The sequence below is a fragment of the Diplotaxodon limnothrissa genome, linkage group LG14 (assembly GCF_057381915.1).
Source record: "Diplotaxodon limnothrissa isolate DT_005_m linkage group LG14, D_limnothrissa_male_GT1.1, whole genome shotgun sequence".
NCBI lineage: Eukaryota > Metazoa > Chordata > Actinopteri > Cichliformes > Cichlidae > Diplotaxodon > Diplotaxodon limnothrissa.
The window spans coordinates 11,696,075-11,721,687 of record NC_140609.1 but is presented as its reverse complement, the minus strand read 5'-3'; the positions used below and the strand labels follow the sequence as shown (position 1 = coordinate 11,721,687).

The following is a 25,613-nucleotide window of genomic DNA, read 5'->3' as shown; positions in this document are numbered from 1 at the left end:
CTGTTCTAGTGCAGCTGCCTACATTTCCTTTGACTTCCTTTGACACCTCCAATATCAGAATCAGAATCAGAATCAGAATCAGAAAGAATCAGAATCAGAAAGGGGTTTATTGCCAAATGTTGAGCAGGTTTACAACATTAGGAAATTGCTGCGGTGCTTCAGTGCAAACATACTGTCATAAATTGCGATTAAATAGACATGAAAAAATAAAAGTAGGAATAAGAGAAGCAGCCTGTACAGCTGACGTGGAAGGAAGCTGAACGGGCTCCTCGGGCCCTCCAGCTGACGAGGCATGAGGCTGAACGGGCTCCTCGGGCCCTCCAGCTGGAAGAGACGGCTGAAGCAGAAGGCAGTCTGAGGCGGAGAGAAAGCTCACGCCATTCCTAGCAGGCTGAGAAGCAGCCTGTACAGCTGACGTGGAAGGAAGCTGAACGGGCTCCTCGGGCCCTCCAGCTGACGAGGCATGAGGCTGAACGGGCTCCTCGGGCCCTCCAGCTGGAAGAGACGGCTGAAGCAGAAGGCAGTCTGAGGCGGAGAGAAAGCTCACGCCATTCCTAGCAGGCTGAGAAGCAGCCTGTACGGCAGACGTGTGGTCCCCTTTCGCTGTCTCGTGAACCTGGGCTTCATGTGGCGCGACTGTGAGAGCAACGCTAGAAAAAATCCTGGATCCTGCAGAGTCAGGAATATGGTCTATGGTTTCGTTGTGTGCTCCTTCAAAGCAGTCACACACAGGTCTTTCAGCTCTGGAGCCCAATTCCGTTATAGTCTCCGGCCTCGGCAAGTCAATGCTTGTCTCACTCTGCTTCATAGAAGGGACGTGAGGCACGAAAACGCAGTCACTCACCGGAGTTAATGCGGTGCAACGGCGGCGCCGGCGCCGCCCCCTTCTGGTAGCTGGCACGATGGGCGCTGATGGCACCAATGCAGAGGGTGGCGTAGCGGCGGTCTCCCCGTCTTCCGCCCACATCCTTGCCAGAAATGAGGCAGGCGAAGTGAAGTCTAAGCGGATTGGAGACGGCGAGCGGCTGGTAGGCTGTGCAGCAGGTGAGAGGTCCTCCTCCGGGATGAGCCAGGGCTTCCACCGGAGCTCATCCTCCCGATAAGCCCGTAACACCTGCTGCTGCTCTTCCTCGCCAAAGTCTATGGCCTCCGTCGTCTCCGTGCGCCACGCCGTGCGGCCAGACCGCGGTGAAGACGTGGACGCCGACGGGGCGCGAGCGGAAGGTGTGTCGGTGGCGAGCCTCACCGTTCCGACTGCAACTGCTTCCGGCTCGCGAAGCAGCGGGGAAACGGGACAACAGCAGGGCTCTGGCGGCACAGCCCGCACACTGGGCAGCCGTGGCTGCGGACGGAGTTGGAGAGCGGTGAGGAGAAGGTCAGTGATCAGCGGGTGTAGTGCCTCCCATAGCCAGGGAAACACAGACATGCATACTCCCACTTGGCGGGCTAACTCCTCCCGTTCCTCCTCTTCGGAGCACCGCAGCCATTTACCACAGAGCGACTCCACCGTCTGGATGATCTCCCTCTCATACGTCGCTGGGTCCGGCATGGTCGCGTCGTACTGTCACGGTCCGCTGTGACGGACCGAGTGGAGAATGCGTGTAATGGACCCAGGTGCGTACACGAGTGAGCAGACGGGAGTGAGCTTTAACAGAAGGCGAGCCTTTAATATGGCTGAAAACAAGGTGTACAAATACAGCAGGGATAACGTGGCTAAACAGAAACCTGAACTGGGAACAAACGATGGTGAGGCTATGGCTTGGAAGACAACAGACCAGGCATGGAAACACGGAGGGTGGGAACACAGACGACGCGACGCAGACTGTATGAAACACAGAGACTAAATACACATGAGGGATGATCAGGGGAAGTGACCACACATGGGAACGCAGCTGACACACATGAACTTAACGACAGGACAGGAGGAGTAAAACTGAATACACTGACAGTGAATGCAGGCCTTCAAAGTAAAACAGGAAACATGAGACATGAACCGGGGAGACGTAGTACAGGGGGAGGTGACATAACTGACAGCATGAACTTGACAGTACAAGACACACAGACATAAACACACGAAGGGCAAGGGAGACGTAATGCAGAGGTGATATATACAAATGGCTGGACTACCTTAGAGAACCTAAACAAATAATAAACATCAAAATAGGCTAAGCATAACACACTGGGTCACACGACCCAGGACCATGACATTTTGTAAGTGAAGGCCATTAATGGCTGCTCTGCGTCTTCCTATGACAGTGTATAAAAAATTGTGTACTACTATATTTTTATGTATTTGAATGATATCAACATTTAACTGTAATTCTGGAATAAAAACTGTATGTGTGCATTAAATATTTTGTGATATTATACGTTTTCACCTCAAATGCTCTGGCCAGTTCTCATATGAAGAAATTGTAAGCTGTCAGTCTACTTTTTACCTCAACTGTCAAAATGCCTGGTAAAACGTCCTTGTCTATTTACTCTTGAGGAAGCTATAACAGTCTGTGAACGAAGTCTGATATGGATTGAAGAGTCAGTGAGGCTCACTTCTGACCAATGGCAGTAATTCTGATGTGAATTTCTAAGGATATCCTGAACTTTCTCTAAGCACTTCTCTTTTTCCACTGTAAGCAACTTTAGCTGGTGTTATTGAAACTTTTAGGGTACTAGAGGCTAATGCTAGATGGAGAGAATAGTGGTTTATACATTTGGTTAACAAACACTTATGCTGCTGGTTCAATTCCAGTCAGAGATTCATAAGCCTTTTGGGGCTGTGTAAAAAAAGGTATCTAGTATAAAACTCTATCTTCTATAGCCATGGAAAAAACGTTTTTGAACACCAGCTGCTTTTGTAAGTTTGCCCACTAACAAAGAAATGATCAGTCAATAATTTCAATGGTAGGTTTATCTGCACATTGAGAGACAGAACAATAATCAAAATTTAAAAAAAAAAAAAGCATTTCAAAATAGTTAGAAATAAATTTGCATTTTCATGAATGAAATAAGTATTTGATCCCTTTGCAGAATGTGCTTTAGCATTTGGTGGCAAGACATTTGTTGGCAATCACAGAGGTCAGACATGTCTTGTAGTTGGCCACAAGTTTTGCACACATCTCAGGGGGATTTTGTCCCACTTGTCTTTGCAGATCTTCTCCTTGTAATTAATGTTTCGTGGCTGATGTTTGGCAACTTGAACCTTCAGCTTCCTCCACAGATTTTCTTTGGGATTAAGGTCTGGAGACTGACTAGGCCAGTCCAGGACCTTAATAGGCTTCTTCTTGACCCAATCCTTTGTTGCTTGGCTGTGTGTTTTGGATCATTGTCATGCTGGAATACCAGCCCATGACCCATTTTCAATGCCCTATCTGAGGGAAGGAGGCTCTCACCCAATATTTGACGGGACATGGCCACATTCATCCTCCCTTTGATGTAGTGCAGTTGTCCTGTCTCCATGGCAGAAAAACATCCCCAGAGCATAATGTTTCCACCTCCATGTTTGACGGTGGGGACGGTATTCTTGGAGTCATAGGCAGCATTCCTCCTCTTCCAAACACAGAGTGCAGTTGATGCCAAATTGCTTGATTTTGATCTCATCTGACCACAACACTTTCACGCAGTCCTCCTTTGAATCATTGAGATGTTCAGTGGCAAACTTCAAATTGGCCTGCACATGTGCTTTCTTGAGCAGGAGGACCTTGCAGGCACTGCAGGATTTCAGTCCTTTACAGCTTGGTGTTTTACGAACTGTTTTCTTGGCGACTATAGTCGAAGCTCTTTTGAGATCATTGACAAGTTGGCAACACTTTGGCCAACATTTTTTTGTTATTAAATGTGCTATATAAATAAAAAACAAAGTAAAGTAAAAGTAAAGTTCCTCCCGAGTAATTCTGGGCTGGTTCTTCACCGTTCTCATTATCATTGAAACTCCATGAGGTGAGATGTTGCCTGAAGCTCCACACCGAGGGAGATTGGCAGTTTTTTTTTATGGTTCCATTTGCGTATAATCGCACCAGCCATGGTCCACTTCTCACCCAGCTGCTTGGCAATGGTCTTGCAGCCCATCCCAGCCTTGTCTAAGTCCACAATTTTGTCCTTGACATCCTTGGAAAGCTTTTTGGTCTTGACCTTGGTGCAGAGTTTGGAATTTCGATTGATTGCTTCTATTGACAGCTGTCAATCAGCAAGATTTCTGGCTCCCAGGTGTATTTTATACCGGTAACAAGCCGGTAACAAGCTGACATTGGGAGCCTTCTCAACTCGTTACCTGTATAAAAGACAGAGAAGCATAAGTCCATAGAAGCAATCAATCCAGAAACATTAATGACTAGGAGAGGATCTGCAAAGAGGTGTGGGACAAAATCCCCCCTGAGATGTGTGCAAACTTAACTACAAGACATGTCTGACCTCTGTGATTGCCAATAAAGGTTTTGCCACCAAATGCTAAAGCACATTCTGCAAAGGGATCAAATATTTATTTCATTCATGGAAATGTAAATTAATTTCTAACTATTTTGAAATGCATTTTTCTGGATTTTTTGTTTATTATTCTGTCCCTCACTGTTCAAATAAATCTACCATTGAAATGATAAACTGATCATTTCTTTGTTAGTGGGCAAACTTACAAAAGCAGCTGGCGTTCAAATATTTTTTTTCCTTTGACTTCCCTAGTAGTGTTGAAAGTCTATTCCCTTAAACTAAAAAAAAAGTACCTTTCCTATTTATCATCATGCAATGTAGTGAGTTCCACATTAGGCCTGTCTGTGCTAATATAGTTAGTTTGACCAACAATTCAGAGCCACATAAATATGATCATCCCCGATTAGATCGGGGGATGATTAATTCCTTACAGTTTTCTCTCCTTCTGCTTTCTTCTTCTCAAACCGTTTGAAATGTAAACCAACCAAGTCAGTCTCTTTAATATAGCATATTCCTTGGCTCAGAATGCTGCACAACACACTTCAAAAATATTCAGAAAGCAAAGAAGATTAAGGAGAATATGGAATCTCTTTTCCCATAAATCACCTTGAGTCATTGCTGGAGGTGTTTTAGAGCTGACTGGAAGCTCAGAGCTGCTTGTCACAATGATCCATGTTGGAGAAGGCTGCACTAAAGTTGAACCCCAGATTATTCTCACTGACACCAACATGTATCTAACATTTTAATATCTGTACTTATTATTTCAGAATTTGTCCATGCAGTAGCATTACTTATGTAATGATAAAGATATATAAGTTATTAGTACATTTTATATTAGATAGCAATATTCTAGTATTGTCATTTTCATTCCCTCTGTAATATTTACCACATTAGAAAAATCACAAATGCCTATGTCACGATCCTGTATGTAATACTCTGTTGAACAAACACTGCAAAAAGAGAAAAGTAAGTCTGATTGAAGAGTCCACTCACATCTCACAGAGTAGGGGAGTGAGACACCAGCAAGGCGACCACTTAAAGTCAATATTAGTTTATGAGAGAAATCATGAAGTCAATTCTCATGAATGAAGTGGTGGGCTTTTGCAAAGTGTTTCTCAATGGGAAATCATATTGATAGTGTTGCTGCAATAATACTTAACCATACAGTCATGTGAAAAAGAAGGTTTTCACAGGGCTTTATGCAGTCATTTAAAAAAAACAAAACAAAGTACAACCTTGCTGCTTCCACAGGAATTAAGAAGATAAGTAGCAGATAGGTGCAGCTAATCAAATTAATTTGATTAACTAAGCATTGGCAAGTGTGCCTGCTTCTGTAGAAGCAGCAATTTCTGTGGTTTTCTTGTCTGGAGCATTAAGGTATGTGTTAACACAATCCCAATAAATTCACCCCAGGGCCAGACTGCGCAATGCTCAGAGAAATTGCAAAAAACCCAAGGCCTCAGTTAGCATGTTAAATGTTTAAGTTCATGACAGCACAGTTAGAAAAAGCCTGAACAAGTATGGGTTTTTTTTGGAGGAGCTGCCATGGAAGAAAGCCTCTTCTCTCAAAAAACAAAACAAAACATGGCAGCATGGTTTAGGTTTGCAAAGGTGCATCTGAACAAACCATAAGACTTGTGAAACAGCATCGCTAAAACAGATGAGGCCAAAGTGGAGAGGTTTGGTGACATATAATGTATCTGCAAAACATGTCATTATGAAGCTCATGCGTGAATTCAAAAAGAAAGATCAATGGTCTTACATCTGTCTGCTTCCAGGTGTTGCTGGCTAAATCTAAGCTTCACATCACTTCCACTTTTCCATGCTATCAAGCTGTTTGTGACATCGCTGGTCTATTCCAATCATCTTTCTCAAGACCTTCTTTAGGCTAATCAGCATTTATGCCACATACTTTAAATCTCACTGCAAATATGTCATTCTCCTTTGCAGAGTCGTGATACAAACCTCCTCCCCACCACCGCCTCTCATCACTCAGGCTCCGTTCAAGCCTCCATCTTCATCTCCACCACTACCTTAGCATCATTAATTAATAATAAACACACACACATCCATACCAATAAACACACACTCAGTGTGTGTTTATTGGTATGGATGTGCATTGATGCCTATGGAATTGGCAGCTTGCACATGTGGAAAGGCACCATCAATGCTGAAAGGTATATACAGTATGGGTTTTAGAACAATACATGCTCCCATTCAGACAATGTTGTTTTGTTTTTTGTTTTTTTTAAATTACAGATTTCTTTCCTAGGAAGTCATTATTTCAGTAAGACAATTCTAAACCACACACTGAACTGTAATCCAAGTTGAATTAGCATTCAACTGATGAGCAGAAGAAGGAGAAAAACTGACATACAGAGAGCAGTTGGAGAGCTCACACGACAGATACTTTCTTCTTATTATTCATCTTATTAACTTTTAACATTTTATTTAAGTCTCTAAATATATAGATATGTGTTTTAGGCAGTGCACTGTGGTTTCATCCTGAAGTATTTGTAGAATTTCTAAAAGCAGAGTGACAATCTGACCCGTTGGCTACTCGGCAACTCTACTGAAGCAGTTCATTAGTTGGGGCTGTGGTCGATGTCATAGCAGTGTTAATAAGAAGGGAACTCATGGGGCAGTTTTGTGTATTGAACTGAGCCCTCAAACTTGACTGGACATTGAAATTTATGTTTATCAGAGAAAACAAGGGCAATGCCTCAATTGTTCTTTTCTTGCTCAAGGTTGTCCACTCTCAGTGTTTATCCATTCAGTAACTTGCACTGCCAGAGGAACATGTGAGAGAAAAACAGAGGCACAAAGGCAGATAAAAAGAAACCGTCTAATGAGATGGAACGGAATAGACTTCAGTGCCACCATCTAATGAGAGCCAGGTATACTCTTTTATACTTTCTCCTTTACCAGTGGCCTTTGAAAATGAATGCTGATAAGCAGTGGCAGTTATTTATATGGTAATTCACCAAAGGAACACATAGACATTAGAACACCTGCAATTTAGCAGAGTGGAAATTGGATATTTTGTGTGTGTGTGTGTATGTGTATGTGTGTGTGTGTCCTAAGTGTCTGTGCATGATTACCTACTCTATCTTGATATTATATTATGGTAGTACTGTTTGGCATCCATTGCAAGATTTCAGGTGTGTGATAATAAAGTACCACAGATTCTTCATTTTTGATAATAAGCATTCTTTGCCCACTGTGCAGTTTGTGAATCTATGAGATGACTAAATAAATATGGTGTTAACCATTCCTCGCCGTCAGTCCCCTGACCGTGGTCGGGAGACACGAGGGGAGAAGCTTCCTCCAGGGCCGAAGTTTGTCCTCCTTTGGGGTTAACTCCCTTCACTTTTGTGGAGTAGTGAGGCAGACAGAAATCAGCCGAGGCACCGGAGAGTACTGAAGAGATGAGGCTTTAATAACAGTACTGCACACTTCGAAAACACACTGCATAGCCTGTAGCCCGTTAGAACGCTGCTCCCGGTCGCCCTCTCTACCCATGACACACTCTCTCCATGTTTCTCTCTTTCGCTCCCCACGTTTCCTTCACGCGCATGCTCACACACACACATCACATACACTCCTTACTGCACCCAGTCACACACAAGACAGCAATTCCCACAACAATGGCAATAAAGTGAATTTTTCAATGAAGCAATATTCTAGCCGTTAATGAGGAACATGTATAATTTCTGATAGCTACTGTGAACTGTAAGTTTTTTAGAAAGTGTTTTAGAAACTCATCTGCTTCAGTTACAACGATCTATCACAATTCATGTTTAACCTCAACCTTAATTTTCCAGTCATGAAATTTAAATCAGTGATAAATAGTGCACTGACAATGGTGGGAATAGGGCTGGTTTATTTTAAGTAGGCCTCTGTAGGAGCTGTGTGGCTGTGGCTTTAGCAGTATTGTAACATCACTGGGATTAAAAAACACACATTGTCATGAGAAAAGGACGTGATCATCAGCTTGAATAAGTCAACAGAGGCCATGTGAGACGTCTGGTCTAAAGAACTTCTCTTTGCTGTCTAATGATGATTTGAGGTGAGGAACATTACTTTGGCCCATTTAAAAGACTCCAAAAGCTTTAAAGTTTGTTTGTAGACATTCATTTCAGCTTTATGTGAGTTGAGCATAGCATAACCTGATCAGAGTTTATCATATTCTAATAGACAGAGAGGGAAAGTGCACATGAAAACATCAACAGATCAGCAGTAATCTTAAAGAAGGGTTGGGAAGGGTTAAAAGGTAATTACCAAACAATCTGAAGTCCATAATTCCACAGTGACCAAGATTATCCACAAGTGGAAAGCATTCAAGACAACCCAGTCGTCTAAGGAGTGGAGGAAATTCACTTTTCCCAGCAAATTCACCTCAGCACAAACACATTACACCTGCAGTCAAGCACGGTGGTGGATAGATGATGATTTGAACTTGTTTTACAGCCAGAGGATTTGGACACCCTGCCTTAACTGAGTCGACCATGAACTCATCTGTATACCAAAGTACTCTAGAGTCAAATGTGAGGCCATCTATGTGATAGCTAAAGCTCGGTCAAAACGACAGCAGCAAACCTAAAATTTAAAAAAAAGAAAAAGAGAAGAATCAAAGTGCTGCAATGGTCCAAAGTCCAGAGCTCAACCTGACTGAATTTATGTTGCTCTTAAGAGAGCTGTGTAAACTCAATGAGTTGATGTAGAGTGAGTAAAAATTTCTCCACAATGATGTGAGGAACTGATAGTCATACAGAAAACAATTACCTCAAGTTAGTTAATTGAAGCAATTAATGCTAAAAGGGTCTGTGAAGATTCTCAGTCATCCAGGTTATTGTAGTCTAAGGAGCTTGGAAAGAAAAGCGTCTGGACTTCTTTAGCTTTCTTGACTACATCTTTAAGACGAGGTGAAGCGTCCTGATTGCTGCGAAACAGCAAACATTACCTGGATTTGTGTTTATACAGGCTGTGCAGTCTCTGTCTGAGGGAAGATGTGTCAGTCAGAAGTTGAGAGGAAACATTAGACTTAGTGAGGGTTCTGTAGACACCATGGCTTGAGGTTCACTCTCCACAGGCTGTATAGCATTAAAGTCTCTTGTTTTAATGTCATGTGTCATGCTGCCAGTGTCAGGAGAGGAAACACAAGTAGATGTGACCTGCAAATAGGTTACGGAAGCGGCAGCAGGCAGGAGGCCTGGAGACAGCAACACACTGCAATCCACCGTCAAGGTTATGCACACAACAACAAGAATGCTATTTTGCCAGAGGTTATTCAGCTGGCTGACAGCAACCAACAAAGAATCCCACCACTAAACCAGCTGACTGGCATAAAAAGCCTTTATAAATGTCCAAGGAAAGTGGCCAGATCGTCACAGGGAAAAAAGGCCAGGATAGAAGCAGAGAGGAAGAAAGAGCCATAATCTGTCCCAAAGGTAAGATATAACACTGGCAAAGGTAGTATTGGAAGTTTGACATACAATCCTGGTGCTCTAGAACTGAATCAGTCCCAGAGAGATGGGCTGGAAAAGCCACAACCAGAGAATAGATGTACATGTAATATTTTATTCAGGACTTTGCAGTTGTCATACAGATTCATGTGCTGAGAATACTCAGTCACACTGGAACGTGTCTTATTGTCCTCTGTCAGCCTCCCTTTCAGTATTTTATAGCAACCAGCTATGTGTGAACACTGATCCTCTCAGTGGTATTAAAATTTAACAGTCTTCAAATTTTAGAAGTTGTTCTTGAGACCAAGTGAAACAGTTTCTAAATAATGTTTTTCTTAGAATAAAGATATGTGAACTGGTTTCTTGTTAGCAATGAAATGTGAGGGTCTTTCAGGTTTTTTTCATTTGTTTGTTTTTAAACTCTTCAGTTATTACATGTATGAAAGACTTTGGATTAGAGAGTAAATCAGAAAATTATCCCAGAGTTTAATCATTTAAACACATCTCAATGCATTATGCCTTATGCCTCCAAAATGAGCAACTGACCACAATATAAGGAATATGAAACAAGGTGGAAATATTACTTTTGAACCAGTTCCTGGGTTTCCTAAAGCCAGTAACTTCTCAGTCTGGAGAATGTGTTGGGATTAGATTAGATTAGGTTTGAATTCTATTAAATAATGCATGTTCACATGCTCAACAACACTAAACGTGGCCACTGTTTTCTGTTCACTGCATGCGAACTTGTGAGTTCTCAAAAACATTCAGCTCTGAAATCCTTGTTTTATACTGTTTGGCAGTGATGAGAGGGCATGATTTGTAGCCTCAGGTGTGCCCCATATCTCACTTCTAGGCATGTTTTTACCAAACTCTAACACAGAGAGTCCCGGGGGATTTTACTGTTACCTTGTTTAAAACAAACACACTTTATAAAACTGTAGGATCACACTATCAACCATCTACACATGTAAAACTTCTTAAAAGCAAAGTCTGATCTGGGTAAATGGTAAATGGCTTGCATTTGTATAGCGCTTTTCTAGTCCATAGGACCCCAAAGCGCTTTACACTACATTCAGTCATTCACCCATTCACACACACATTCACACACTGGTGATAGCAAGCTACATTGTAGCCACAGCTGCCCTGGGGCGCACTGACAGAGGCGAGGCTGCCGGACACAGGCGCCACCGGGCCCTCTGACCACCACCAGTAGGCAAACACGGGGTTAGTATCTTGCCCAAGGATATTTGGCATGCAGCCAGGATGCAGCCTGGGATCGAACCACCGATCTTCTGATTAGGGGCACTAATTAGGGGGTACTAATCTTTAACTGTGCTCTAGGGTGAGCAGCAGAGCAAAGCTTCTTCAAATTTCAAATTTTTGAGTAAAAAGCCAGGAGAGGAGAAAAAAAATAAGAGAGATGATGATGAGAGATCCAAAGAAGGTGAGAGAGGCAAAGGAGAGGAAATGGGAATATTTCTTTAATTCATTATAAAACCTTTATTTATCTTACAAGAGGGGAAGTTTCTAGACGAACCAGATGGGTTAGGTGATTTGATGTTTGTATTACATTCGTATTAGCTGTGTTTATTGTGCACTAAAGTTATTGGTCAGGCTAAACCGAACCTATAAAGGGAATAGAGAAACCTTCACATCTGCTAACACAAATTTGACCTCGCATTAGTTCTTGTATTCAAATTGGTGGTTATGATAATAAATGGGGAAAACAGGTAGCTCCTGGCAGGTAGCTCCATGCCCTCCTGGGTTTTAAATGCACCTTAGAACACACATGCATCAACACTACAATGAGCGGGTGGAGGGAGGTTTGGAGTCTTCTCTCACCCCCATTCTCTGCGACCTGCTGGAGCGGGGGGGCTAGGAGGAGGAGTTGGCCGTCCGACTGCGGTCTGGAGTGTGGGGCCTCCCTGCTGCTGCGGAGTCGGGGCGGTCTGCCTCTCCCCACTGCAGGGAAAAGGGTAACACCACCTGGGTCTGGGTGCAGTTCCCCCCTCCAGGGGCAAGGGTACCTAGACCCAGTTCGTAGAGTACGCTTGGGGAGTGTGATCGTGTGTACAGCGTCTCTTTATGTCTGTCTCCACGTTGGTTGAGTGTGGAGTAAGTGCATATGAGAGCATGAGGGTGGGAATGGATGTTTGTATCTGTGTGTGCCTATATGTCTGTGTCTATATGTCAGGTTGGGTATCAGACGCCACCTCTCTGGGGACATCTCAGGCCCTCCAAGGTTTGGAGGCCTATCTCCCCCCACCACCACTTCCCCTGCCAGTGGCGGACTCCCTCAGACATCGGTGCGTTGGTGGTTTCATTGTGTCTGGGGATGGGCGTCCAGGTACACACCGGCTCACTCCTTGGCGGCCGCTTATCGGGGCCTGGAGCCTGGGGCTCGCTCGGGCCACTTCGGAGGTGGGGTGCCCCCGGCCTCTCGGCCTGGGGCTCGGTCACTCAGGCATGGCTGGCTGCCGGCGGAGCTCACCGGCGCGTCACTGCAACTCCCCCTGGCTTCTGCTCCGTGGCTGCTGAGTGAGCCCTCATCTGGGACTCTCCTCAGCTCTTTCTGGGACAGTGGCGCGGCTGCCCCTCTGTTGGTCTTCCTTGGTCTCTTGTGTTCTGGGGGCCTCTGGATGTCTGGAGTTTTGATCTCCTCCATACCTGCTTCATGCCCTGGAGGACGGGGCTGTGGCCCCCCCCCCCCCACACCCTCTAGCAGATCATTACATGAAGGAACCTTTTAAAAAAAACAAGCGCGTCCATGCTCACAGGTGTACACACGGGTGATCACACCCACAAACTACACCCTTTTTGGCTCCTACCTCAAAGCACACTGTGTTCTGTTGATCTTATGTGCTGCACAATAATGTTTAACATTTAGTATTTACTGTCATATACCCATATATCATTGTGATGTTGTTTATTCTATTACTCTCGTTCTCTTCTGCTTGTTTTCTTTTTTCTTTCTCAACAAGTGATCCAGGTGATCGATATATGCATTTTTTTTTCTGCCCATTCTGTTGGTTTTTGTTTTTTGCCCTTCTCCCCCGTCCCTCTTCTCAGCTGTTTCTCTTTCTTTCTCCCCTTCTTTCCCCCAGTCAAGTCTGTCCCGTATTCAGCAAGTGAAAATAAAATAAACATTAAAAGGTGAGTCAAATGGACCATTACGGCAAGGCTGGGATGGTCAATTTGGTAAAGTAAATCCGTTGGGCATCTTTCTTTGCCTTTAGACAACAATTCTGATGGCAAAAGAGCCAAATGGGACAGGCAAAAATAAATAAATAAATAAATAAAAGGGGAAAACAGTATAAAGCCATAGGATGTTATTGTACCTATTTTTATCTGATTTCTTATTATTTTAAAATTGAAATGGTTCAGTAAATACAGATATTCCATTTTCATGTTTGCTTCTTTTATTGGTGTAATATACCTCACAACTTAAAAATTGGAGATATTTATAAAGTATTTTCTTAGATAAACTTATCAATTATCTGTTTGCTATTCATCCAGTTCTTGTTGCTTATATGTCCAAATAAACACTAATTGTTTTACTGAAACATGAAGAGTAAATGTTTTGAATTTTTTGTCTTTGTGAATAATTTTTTTTTTTAGTTTTACACCATAAAAACTTTTTTGTGTTTATTTCTGTAGCAGAGAGCAGTCTAACCCACTGCCAATGGGGAACTCACCAATAGTTATTTTTTGAATAATTTCCGTAATGTGACTCTAAAATATTCAGAAGCAACCATCCATTAAATGTATTCACTGAATTCCCCCCAAAGAGGAAAGTTGTGATTGAAAACAGGGAACTGTTGCTCGTTAAAGAAACGTGTTAACTGTAAAATGAGTCATCTTAGCATGAAAACTGTGTGCAAATTACAACACACAATGGGGGAAATAATTCTTTGAGTCCCTGCTGAATTTGTATGTTTGCTCACTTACAAAGACATGAACAGTCTGTAATTTTTATGGTAGTTTCATGTTAATGGAGAGAGACAGAATACCAGAAAAAAAAACAAAAGTTATAAATTAATTTGGATGTCATTGATGAAATAAATATTTGATCCTCTACAACCCAGCCAGAATTCTAGCTCCCATAGACTGACAAGGTGGATGGGGCCATGAACCATAAAATTTAGGATGAGAACCTCGTTTCCTCAACCAGAACACTTAAGATGGGTCATGGATGGGTCTTTCAGCATGAAAATGTCTCAAAACATACCACTAAGGCAACAAAGGAGTGGCTAAAGAAGAAGCACATGAAGGTTGTGCGGTGACCTAGCCGGTCTCCAGATCTCAGGCCTCCTGTAGAAATTCTGTGGAGGATCTGAAGCTTTGAGTTCCCAAAAAACTTTTCCAGAAACTCTCTAAATCATTTGAGTTTCTATAAAGAAAAATGGGCCAAAATACTTCCTGAGATGTTTGCAAACTTGTTGACCAACTACAAGAAACATCTTGCCCCATGGTGGATAGGCCCATCATGCTCTGGTTGGGGATCAAACACTTGTTTCACTCAATTTCTAACTTTTATGTTGTTTTATTAACAATGGCTCATGGTCAAAGTAGCCATTCATTTTACTTGAATCCTTAAATCTCTTCCTTCCATCCCCCTCGTCCATGAATTTTCTTACTACACTGATTTCACCTTCCTTTGTCTCTTCCTCACTCTGTTGCTGGTACTGCTTATCTCTCACACACACTACTGAAACCAGAGGCATTTCCGCTGAACAGGAAGTTGTTTCCTGACAAGGAAACTGGTGGTACATTTCAAAACACTATAAGGATATTTACTCAGCCACCTGCTAGTACAGTGGTCCCCAACCTTTTTTGTGCCACGTACCATTTATGGCCGACAATAATTTCACGGACTGGCCTTTAAGGTGTCTTGGAATACAATAAAATAAAACCAGTACCGCTACCAAAAAAAAGAAGATTTATTCATAACACATGGGAAAAGACCCAGGGAAACAGGAATGGAATGGATTCAAGGTGCAACACGAAATTCGGCAAGTATGTCCTGTTTCCCTAAGTTTTTTATATTGGCAACTCAGCTGTTAACACTATTAATCAAGAATTCTAACGACATACAAGGAATATCAATTTTTAATAAAGACTTCAAAATAAGTCAATTCACAGATGATACATCTATTTTTTTGAAAGATAAATACGTGGTAGAGAAAACTAAAATTTCTCTAAAGCTTCTGGTTTATCTCTCAGTATCAAAAAATGTGAACTACTCCCAATTCATACAAGCTCTGACTCCTCAATAGCTTTGGTTAGAGTTGAATCTAAAGTTAAATATATAGGGCTGATAATATCTAAAAACCTAATTAGCAGAGAAGACACTAATATTTCTAACTTTCTAACTTCCTAACTTTTCTAACTTATTTTTGAATTTTTGTGGAGGAATAAAACACATTACATTGACAGATCTCAGCTTGTGAAGGAAAACAATAAAGTTGGTATCAAAGCTCCAGAATTTGAATTAATGGTTGGCACCATTAGACGTAAATGGTTAAAATCTTGTCTGTCAGAGCCAGACTCTACGTAGTTCCACATCCCACGATCCTTGTTTAATAAAATAGGAGGATTAGACTTTATCAAGCTATCGAACTCTCCAAAACAGACTTTGCAATGATATTGCACAAGTAAAATGATATTTACCCACAACTTCTCCCCATAATTCAACCTTATGGAATAATAGGGTAATAACACTTAATCAAAAATCAATTTTCAAGTGCGACTAGTTTAAAGAAAAGGATTATATTCATAACAGATTTGTTGGATGATAACGGTGTCATTCTCAGTTACACAGACTTTTCAGAAAAATATTATCTAAACTGTTCTCAAAGAGAATATAACAAATTTTGTAAACTGCTCCCACTGCCTCTGCTTCATTTGATTAAAAACTTTATGATATACAATAATTTCTCATCAGTGCTCCCAAATTTATTGCTGGGGCAATGTCAGCTGTTTGATAAAATGAAATAATAAATTTACACTGGATAAAGCATACTCAAAATTTATGAAAAAGCCTATTGTACCTAAAGTTAAACAAACACACTTTAAAGTAATAAACAAATTTAACCCTGTGGCAGAATTTCTAAAAAAGAGATTTGGCTTTGAGGTGGATCAGTGTTCTTTTTGTACTGATGAAAATGAAACCCTAGAACATGCCCTATCACACAATGCTTTTGGTGTGACTTAAAAAATTGGATTTCCCTAAAAATGAATGATGTGCCACCATTTCAGTAGTTTGTGGGAGAGCGTTTCAGTAATAATGTCCCTTACGGCACCTCATATTGTGGGGCCGGTGTGCAGCAGCCCTTCGATTGACCCTCTGGCCCAAAAGCGTGTTGGTCCACCAGTGAAAAGTATGCCAGATTACCAATCCAGCCTTGACTGCAGCGGCCTCAGTGATGCGGACACTGTACCGGTCTGTTGTGGTGAAGAGAGAGCTGAGTGTAAAAGTGAAGCTCTCAATTTACCGGTCGATCTACGTTCCTATCCTCACCTATGGTCACGAGCTGTGGGTAGTGACCGAAAAAACGAGATCGTGAATATAAGCGGCGGAAATGAGCTTCCTCCGAAGGGTGGCTGGCCTCTCCCTTAGAGATATGGTGAGAAGTTTGGCCATTCGGGAGGGGATCAGAGTAGAGCAGCTGCTCCTCCACATCAAAAGGAGTGAGTTGAGGTGGTTGGGGCAATTGACAAGGATGCCTCCAGGGCACCACTTGAGTGAGGTTTTCCAGGCATGTCCCACAGGGAAGAGGCCCCGGGGCAGACCCAGGACACGCTGGAGAGATTATATCTGTCAGCTAGCCTGGGAACGCCTTGGTGTTTCCCCGGACAAGCTGGAGGAGGTGACTGGGGAGAGGGAGGTCTTGGCTTCTCTGCTTGGGCTACCGCCCCCGCGACCCAGCCCCGGATAAGCGGAAGAAAATGGATGAATGGATGGAATTAAAGACAGACGAGACATTTTGACTTTAATCGTGCACTTTTCTAAATGTGCCTGCTGAATATTAGCAAGTCGGTACATCAAGTACTTGTCAGTTGTAGTTGCGTGTCTCTTTTACTCTGTTATTTCACGCTAGCAGACATTTTAATGACACTTCAAACTGTCTCGATGTTGCTATCTGTCAGCAACATGAAGCCATGCTGTACAGTCTATCCCTAATCAGAGCTGTTTAGTGTTTAAGTGTGTCTGTGAAAAGAAGTCACTTCCAATTTTGGTTTGACTGTGATCAGGGCCCAGTCTCTTACATGTGCTTCAAGCTGGGAGCTTAGGGAGGTTTCAAGGCAGATTAATCGTTCTCCAGTATTATACAGTGATAAGTACATATGAATTTGTTCAATGACAGCAAAATCTCAAATAACATCTGAATGTGCCAATTTCTGAGAAAGGCACAGAAGGAGAGTGATCTTTCATTGTCTTCCTTTAACGAAAGAAGTAATTTGTTTTCTGTGGTGATGAATCTCAGTCAAAGCCTGACTCCTGTCTGTTCTGCACTGTGGAATGCAAATTTCCATGTCATGCTGTGTGTTTGCCTACGAGAGACGGGTTGAAAATGACTGGAGTGTCTTGTGTAACTGCCTCTCTGTGGAGGAAGTGATGAATGGAAGCACACTGTGCTGGTTTTGTTCAGCTTCAGTTTCACACCGACTCCTCAAATGTTTGACTTTCAGTGAGTTTGTACAGACTAGATCTTTGTATTCAAATATCACAGCATAGACCTCAATCTAGTTTTCCAATAGCAACACACACGGACACACGCACAAAAGCGTCTCTTTTTTTTTACTTTAATTTAACTTTTATTTGTAGGACTTTTTTTTTCTTCAAAACTGAAGTGAATTTTCATTTCTTTTTTTTTTTCTAACCAAATTTGTTGCTTTATTAATGATGACAAGCTGTTGTTCATAAATCTTGAATGCAGTCATATGTTATTTTGTGTTCCTCATCAAATAAATATGCTCTGATGACATTCTCCTCTCTAACATTTCCTCAGGCATTCCTCTATAATAATCATACACATTAGAGCAAACATTACAGTAAGGCTTTTGATACAATTTTGGAGCAAGGTGAAATAGCTTGCATGCTTAAGAAATTTTGATCAAAGACACTGTAAACATTTTCTTTTTCTTAAATCAGCCATACGTTTTTCTATTTAGTAGTCTGTGTCTGCACAGATGTTTCCTACAGTTTAGATTTCATGTTTCCAATTTCTATTTATTTATTTTTATTTTTATTTTTGAGCATTTCTGCTTATTCATTTCACTTCTCTCCTACTGACTGCTGATGATGTCTGGTGATGTGATGATTATGTTGTACCCCAGAGTTAAACTACTCAGATAGTTGATAGTTCTGTTTTTTTGTGACCAAATCATTTATTTACATGGCTACTGCATTTTCTTTGCTGTGCTGTGTGTAGCTTTTGATGGGTTTTCTCCTCAAGCGTACAACACAGCAACAGCTGTCAGTCAGTTAGGACAAAGCTAGCTGTGCTGGGGGATAGTGATCCAACAAAGGCAGCTAAACTGTCAGAGGCGGGAGTAGGATGACATATTCTGATACACACACACACACACACACACACACACACACACACACACACACACACACACACACACACACACGCACGTTCACATAGTAGCATCCTGCTGTGTCTGTTAACTTCAGTTTTCCTAAGTTTCAGAGCTAAAGGCACTGAATGAGAAATTTGTGTGTGTCTTGTAGTTTTGCAGTGTTTTACTTGCTTTCCAGGATGCCCATTATCATCAGTCGGGAGAAGGTTATGCATGTTTCCCTGTGTTCCTGCTAGTTAAAAAAGAAATAGACACCCAAATATAATTGCAATACTTTGCAAGTCACCAGCATGTGCTGGGAAGTGTTTGTGATCTTAATGTAAGGGTATAAGGTATTTAAGATGAATTCGAATGAAACAATTCAAATAATTGAAACTATTCTCTTCTCTGTGCACCTCATATTTTATTCAGATGTTTTAATATATCTGAAATATAATACTAATAAATATTGGAATTAATTAATCACCTTTTTTGTATCAGATTTATGAAACTTGCTCACTATCCAGTCTTGTTCTTACCACCCTGCATATGTTGGTAATCTTACTAAATAAACAAACTTGTCCTCACTACCTGTGATCTACATTCAGTGTCCTTATATAAGCAACACATTTAAATCAGGGTGGAGATAGCAGTGATGATGTTGTAGAGCCTCAACTGCCAACACAAAAGAAAGCAGGAGAAAGTCTGACTGAGAAAAATAAACTAGAGGAAACCCACCCTTGAAAAGTGTTTTCACGTCTGCAAAAATGGTTTTAGAACAAAACACTATTATTATTATTATTATTATTATTATTATTATTATTATTATTTTTATTATTATCCTGATTCCTGCAGTGACTTCTGTTCTTTAGTCTGATGTAACCATCATGCAGCTGGTGCATCTGGATTTGGAACAATTTAATATTAGTTTACTCAGTTTTTCAACAAGCTTTAGTTTTTGTGGGACTGTGTACAAAAACAGTCATCATATAGAAAGGAAATTTGCATGCAGAGAGCGAAAGCACTTAAGCAATAAAGTTTTCATTTGTGCCTGCAGTTTCATAATCACATAGAAGTCAAGTCTAAACAACATTGTGTAACATTAAGGTGGTGATTTCATGTTTCACTCAGTGTTTGTTGCTACATTAAAAGGCAGTGCTGCAATTCATTGGATCATTAGCTTTTTACTGTCTTTAAATTTTCATCTACATTTACAATTCGTTGTTTTACCACCAGTTTTACCACCACCTTTCTAACTAGAGTCACACTTGTGTGTTACTTGACAGAAAAAAAGTAGTACAACAAAGTACAACAATAATAATGTAGGTTAACACTAGCCTAAATGACCTTGCTTTACCTTTGTGTAACAATTTGCGTTTGTCAGGTTCAGCTGCCTCAGTGGTCCAGAATCAATGCATCCATCTCCATCAGCTCCTGTTTCAAACACATTTACAATCACTGCATGCTTTTAGGTCTATTGAGATGTTCAGTCAACACAGAAAACACTGGTAAACACGTCATAAATATACTTAGTACACAGTACACAGGCAAAGAAGAATCTAAAAAAATCTACAAAGACTCAAGAGGGGAGTATGCACATGAGCCTACCCTAAAAAAGCAAACTTACAAAAGGTTGTATTTAGGAAAGCTGCAGGTCCATTTTTATGTCACCTCATTATTTTTGTGTTGAAATCTTTGCGACTTCAGCCAGCTGTCAGATCTTCTCAAAAAAAGTTGGCAGTGTAATCAAGTGTCAAAAGTTACTTTGTGATCCAGGTGCCTTTGTATTTGTGTGTTTGTTTGTGTGCTTTCTGCCCCAATGAAACTAAAGCCTTTCATGTTGGCAAGCATGGGGATATTTTGCTCTGAGCCTTAAAAAAAGGAGAAAAAATATATAACACTGATATATATAACATATAAAAAATTGCTATGATGTGCTGTAGATTGCTGGAAGAAAATCCTTTAAAATTGCATGTTGTAATCACAATGAATATTTATTTCATACACTTAATGATAGTCAAGAAGATTACAGATTGAGAAAGGTGACTTTTTCTTGAGCTTTAATCGTATGATTTGGCACTACAGTATATACATAAAATTGAATGCAAGTCGTGAGATATGAGAACGACTGCTTGACAGTGTTGTCGTCCTTGTTATTTCCCAACTCTACATGTGAGAACATACACTTACTGTATGATCAGGATCCATTTTTGATGGCTTTCTCTACCATTATGGAAAAAAAAAATCATGTTTGTGTCTTCTACAAACATATTGTTAGATATTTATCTTCTTTTGTAACATTGAAAGGTAAGCATAGGATGTGGTACCATAGGCTAAGGTACTAAGTTACATGTATGTACTGCTCCCTACCGTAGACACAGCACGGTTTTAGTAAAATCTCATGTAATCTATCTATTTTAAAGACCCTGACAGGGTTAACTAATGATTCAGACATGGGGCCTGGAAGTTGAATGCTGTGCATTTCATCTTAGAAACTCTGAAGTAAATAGACTAGAGGATATAAGTAAGACCAGGGAAATGTAAATGCTTGGATTTGCATTTTATGGGATGAATGTGCTGCAGTGCTTCCAGCAGTCTTTGCATTCAGCTCAGCTACATTTAAGCCAAAGTAACTGACACAGAGGTACAAATAAGAAGTGTAGAGGCATTGTAGGAAACAAAAACAGATATATATGTGTATGTGTATATATATATATATATATATATATATATGTATATGTGTGTGTGTGTATATATATATATATATATATATATATATATATATATAAAAAACACCCAGCACGCCCCCGCGGGCGGTTTATCCTTCAAGCTCGGGTCCTCTACCAGAGGCCTGGGAGCTTGAGGGTCCTGCGCAGTATCTTAGCTGTTCCCAGGACTGCGCTCTTCTGGACAGAGATCTCCGATGTTATTCCCGGGATCTGCTGGAGCCACTCGCCTAGCTTGGGAGTCACCGCAGCTAGTGCTCCGATTACCACGGGGACCACCGTTACCTTCACCCTCCACATCCTCTCGAGTTCTTCTCTGAGCCCTTGGTATTTCTCCAGCTTCTCGTGTTCCTTCTTCCTGATATTGCTGTCATTCGGAACCGCTACATCGATCACTACGGCCGTCTTCTTCTGTTTGTCTACCACCACTATGTCCGGTTGGTTAGCCACCACCATTTTGTCCGTCTGTATCTGGAAGTCCCACAGGATCTTAGCTCGGTCATTCTCCACCACCCTTGGGGGCATCTCCCATTTTGACCTCGAGACTTCCAGGTTATACTCGGCACAGATGTTCCTGTACACTATGCCGGCCACTTGGTTATGGCGTTCCATGTATGCCTTGCCTGCTAGCATCTTGCACCCTGCTGTTATGTGCTGGATTGTCTCTGGGGCATCTTTACACAGCCTGCACCTGGGGTCTTGCCTGGTGTGATAGACCCCAGCCTCTATGGATCTTGTGCTCAGAGCTTGTTCTTGTGCTGCCATGATTAGTGCCTCTGTGCTGTCTTTCAGTCCAGCTTTGTCCAGCCACTGGTAGGATTTCTGGATATCAGCCACCTCCTCTATCTGCCGGTGGTACATACCGTGCAGGGACCTGTCCTTCCATGATGGTTCCTCGTCTCCCTCCTCTTTCTTGGGTTTCTGCTGCCTGAGGTATTCACTGAGCACTCGGTCAGTTGGGGCCATCTTCCCAATGTATTCTTGGATGTTCGTTGTCTCATCCTGGACTGTGGTGCTGACACTCACCAGTCCCCGGCCCCCTTCCTTCTGCTTAGCGTACAGCCTCAGGGTGCTGGACTTGGGGTGAAACCCTCCATGCATGGTAAGGAGCTTTCTTGTCTTTATGTCAGTGGCTTCTATCTCCTCCTTTGGCCAGCCTATTACCCCAGCAGGGTACCTGATCACGGGCAGGGCGTACGTGTTGATGGCCCGGATCTTGTTCTTACCATTCAGCTGACTCCTCAGGACTTGCCTGACCCTCTGCAGGTACTTGGTGGTTGCAGCTTTTCTAGCGGCCTCTTCATGGTTCCCATTCGCCTGCGGGATCCCCAAGTACTTGTAACTGTCCTCTATGTCTGCAATGTTGCCTTCTGGTAGTTCAATCCCCTCAGTTCTGACTACCTTCCCTCTCTTTGTTACCATCCGACTACACTTCTCCAGTCCGAACGACATTCCAATGTCATTGCTGTATAGCCTGGTAGTGTGGATTAGTGAATCGATGTCTCGTTCACTCTTGGCATACAGCTTGATGTCATCCATGTACAGAAGGTGGCTGATAACTGCTCCGTTCCGTAGTCGGTATCCGTAGCCAGCCTTGTTAATGATCTCACTGAGGGGGTTCAGGCCTATGCAGAACAGCAGTGGGGACAGAGCATCTCCTTGGTAGATCCCGCACTTGATGGCCTCTAGTGTTGTACGCCACATCCCCATTGAGTTCCTGATGAAGGCTCTTAGGGTCCCATTGATCTTGTACAATTCTAGGCATTCCAGTATCCAGCTGTGGGGCATTGAGTCATAGGCCTTCTTGTAATCAATCCAGGCCGTGCACAGGTTGGTCAGTCTGGTCTTGCAGTCTCGGCTGACTGTTCTGTCTACCAGTAGCTGGTGTTTTGCGCCTCTGGTATTCTTGCCAATTCCTTTCTGTGTCCCGCTCATGTATTGACCCATGTGCCTGTTCATCTTAGCCGATATGATGCCTGACAGGAGCTTCCATGTAGTACTGAGGCAGGTTATTGGTCGGTAGTTGGAGGGGACCGGTCCCTTCTTGGGGTCCTTGGGGATCAGGACCGTCCGACCTTCGGTTAGCCATTCCGGGTGTCTCTCGTTAACTAGCAGCTGGTTCATTTGTGCTGCCAGGCACTCGTGGAGTGCAGTCAGCTTCTTTAGCCAGTAGGCGTGAACCATGTCGGGCCCTGGTGCTGTCCAACTCTTCATACTGGAGACCCTTTCTTGGATATCTGCCACTGTGATGGTTACTGGACCCTGTTCAGGGAGTTCGCTGTGGTCTGCCCTCAGATCCACTAGCCACTGAGCATTGCCGTTATGGGTTGCGTCCTTCTCCCATATGCCCTTCCAGTATTGCTCCGTCTCCAGCCTTGGTGGTGCTGTTCTCTTATTGTTCCCTTGCCACTGAGAGTACACCTTTGCTGGTTCTGTGGAGAACAGCTGGTTTATTCTCCTGCCTTCTATCTCTCTGGTGTACCTCCTCAAGCGGCTGGCCAAGGCTGTGAGTCTTTGCTTGGCAGTTTCCAAGGCCTCAGGTATGGACAGCTTGCTGTATTTCTTAGGCACCTTCTTTGTCGCACCTTTCTGCAACTCCGTTAGTTGGCTAACCTCCCTCCGTGCTACTTTGATCTTGTCCTCTAGCCTCCTTCTCCATGGAGGGTACTGCCCCTTGTGGCTGTTCAACTTGTAGCCAAGCATCTCACTGATCACTGCTGCTGTATTGTAGATCAGCTTGTTAGTGTCGGTAATCGTGGTTGTAGGTATTGTCCGTAGTGCTGCATTAACATCATCTAGCAGACCTTCTGAGGGTACTTCACGTAATCTTGGTAACCGGCTATGGGGGATCCAGGTTTCAAGCTTGGCCATGATCCTATTTTTCAGGTCAGTTCCTCTCGCACTCAACGGTCCTTCTCCTATCGCACTTGGGGCTATGTACCCAATCTCGGGTGGGGGTGATGATATCTCCCCCCTGACCTGGCGTCCTGACTCCTCCTTGCCGTAGCATTTGTGTTGTACCTCGTCAATCTCTAGCTGTGAGAGCAGTCCCTTCTTTCGAATGTTGGAACACTGAGCTACTAGTTGTTTCGCCGTCATTGTGGATGTTGGGTATCGAAGAATCCATAGGTCCGTCATCCTATTCATGTAGCCCCTGCCGCCGGGGTTACTTATATATATATATATATATATATATATATATATATATATATATATATATATATATATATATATATATATATATATATATATGTAACCATCTTCAGGATTTTGTACTATTGAGTCTTTTGGCGATCCCTGCTTGTCCCTCAAGTCATGTCACCGTGTCTTCTGGCCTAGTCTCGCCTCTGTGTGTTCCCTGTGGAAATCAGTCTTGTCTCCATGTTTTTTGACTTTTCTGTCTGTGTCTCTGTCTCCACATATCAGTCTCGTTCTTCTGTGCCCCATCTCAGCTGGTCTCCCTCTTTAGTTGTGTCAAGTCCCTCCTCAGTGTTTGTTTATTCTATACCTGTGTCAAGTGGTATGTCTTGAGTCAGGTCTTTGTGTTTATGCTTCCTGTTATATTTTGATAGTCCCTTGTCCTGTGTGTTATGCTCTGCTTTGTCTTTCTGTGTCTTATTAGTCAGATTTAGCTACCCGTGTTCCCGAGTGTGTTCCATCTCCCCTGATTATCTCCTGTGTGCATTTACTTCCTTGTCACGTGGTGGTCATCCCTCTTTGTGTTATTCCTAAGTATCTGCTTACCTTTAGTTAACTGTATTTCCTAACCTCCTAAATCCAGCAATAAGGCTGATTTTCAGTTTAGTTCTGCATCTGAGTTCTGCACATTGAGTCCACAATTCTTCCTGCCACACAGCATCACATAACAGCATTTGCTTGTTAAAATGGAAGCTCTTTGAAGATGAGCTCAGTTAATAAAATCTGCACATGTATATATGTATCTTCATGCAGCAATCAGCAACAGTGGTTTACTCTCAAATATATAGCGTGTGCTTGCTTTATAAACCAGCTTTGGTTATCCAAATTGTCCCTACCACTTAGGTGTAACACATCAACATACAGTTATCTGCTACAGAAGCAGAAAATGCATTGTTTGTGGGAGGTATATATCACAGATCACAAGAACAAAGATAATCATAAAGAGCTTTTTTTTTTCTTTTTTTTTCTTCAGTGTTCTCTGTATATACAACAGAATGTGGAGGTGGATAATGACTGTTATCCTAACCCTGTAATGCTCACACTCAGTCTGTTTATGTTTTTAGCTCAAACAAAAAGAAGGCAAAGTGCATTTTGATGTTCACAGTGGCAGCAGAGTGATTTCTGTTGCTTTCCTGTTGTGCAATTTATTCTATTGCTGTTCTTCACTCTTTTCCTCCCTATACACTTGCTATAGGCAGCTGAGCTTCGTCACCTTTTGATGGTTGACGTAGAGGTTGAT

At 42.4% G+C, this 25,613-nt stretch overlaps 1 pseudogene; it reads right to left on the bottom strand.

Annotated features, from left to right (window-relative positions):
- Positions 1-3,523: 3,523 nt before the first annotated feature.
- The window catches only part of LOC146618489 (uncharacterized), a 43,436-nt pseudogene continuing 21,346 nt past the window's right edge, over positions 3,524-25,613 (bottom strand).